We start from the raw sequence: 1276 nt of genomic DNA, 5'->3' as shown, positions 1-1276 counted from the left end.
CACTGTGAGGTTTGCTGTGCCAACTAGCGGTGGGGTATCTGAAGCTGGCTCATAACCGGAATTTTAGCTCGCAACTCAAAACAAAAAATCAGCAGAGAGATGGCTTGTATCTCGAAAAACTCGTTAGTCAGGACACTCATAAGTCAAGGCCCCACGGTATTTAGAAACACTTAAGATGGTAAATTGTGTTACGTATATTTTATCACAATTAAATTTAAAAAAACTATTAGTAAAGAGCAATGAGTGAAATGAAGACAATGCTCTCAGATTTGAAAATTCAAAATCCAAAGCATTACCTTAAGAATATCTCCTGGGTCTTAGATATGGGTTATCCTTAGATACTAGGACCCATTGGCATTTCTGAATGAAGAGCAGCCTCTCACTGGCTACCAGTGTGATCTGTCTTTGTTTCTGTCTATTCAAAGTCTGGCAAACTCAGTCCTTACCCACTCCTTCATTAAACACTTAAGTAAACAAACATTCATTGAATGCACCTACAACTCAAACATGGTGCTGGGGCCTCACACAGAGTGCACAATTCAAATCTGGGAAAGCAATAATAGATTTTTGCAGATTTGCAACAGAACACATCAATCATAGCATAGCTTAGTAGTTAAAATAATAGACTTGAGCCTGAGCACCTAAGTCTGAATTCTGGCTGGGCCACTTGTTAGCTGTGTGGTTTGTTTTTATTGTTATTGCTGTTTTTTGCCTTTTTACCTCAGTTTCCACATCTTTAAAATGGAGATATTGTACTAATAGTACCTTATTCATAAAGTTGCTATGAGGTTTAAATGATTTGATATTTATGAAGTCAGTATATAGGAAGGGCAATATTAGTACTTACTAAAGAAATAAACATGTACTGAGCAGCTAACTAAACAGAAAACACACTGCTAGTAATTGTGAACATCTGAATTTAACATGGTAAACGGGAATTCCTAGTTGTCTGGCTATTTCAAGGAAATGTTCAAGTCCTTGAAACTATCTCCCCCATCTGTGATGACTGGGAACAGATTGTTTAATGGAGAAGTATGACGACTGCTAAGTTTTGCCGTGTACTAGACTCACAATGTGGATGCTTCTGCCCTAGCAGCTTCAAACTGCACAGAAGGAAGTGGGAGCAAGCCTGTTGTCATGATGTGCACACTATGATTGTTTTCAGAGAGAAATGTATCATTAAAATCAAGTGTTATTCCTGGGTAACAGAGAGGAAAAAGACAGCAAAGGCAAAAACAAATCCAAAGTTAATAAAGTTTCTATTTTATCAAATCAG

The 1276-nt window shown here is 37.5% G+C and overlaps 1 protein-coding gene across 1 annotated transcript in view; it reads right to left on the bottom strand.

Moving 5' to 3' along the window:
* The window catches only part of LOC102771187 (cAMP-specific 3',5'-cyclic phosphodiesterase 4B), a 435382-nt gene that overhangs the window by 230525 nt on the left and 203581 nt on the right, over nt 1-1276 (bottom strand). The gene's annotated exons all lie outside the window — the stretch shown is intronic.

The sequence above is a fragment of the Myotis davidii genome, unplaced genomic scaffold, assembly GCF_000327345.1.
Source record: "Myotis davidii unplaced genomic scaffold, ASM32734v1 scaffold205, whole genome shotgun sequence".
Taxonomy (NCBI): Eukaryota; Metazoa; Chordata; class Mammalia; order Chiroptera; family Vespertilionidae; genus Myotis; species Myotis davidii.
The sequence above is the reverse complement of the archived record's forward strand: the minus strand, read 5'-3'. Positions and strand labels throughout refer to the sequence as shown.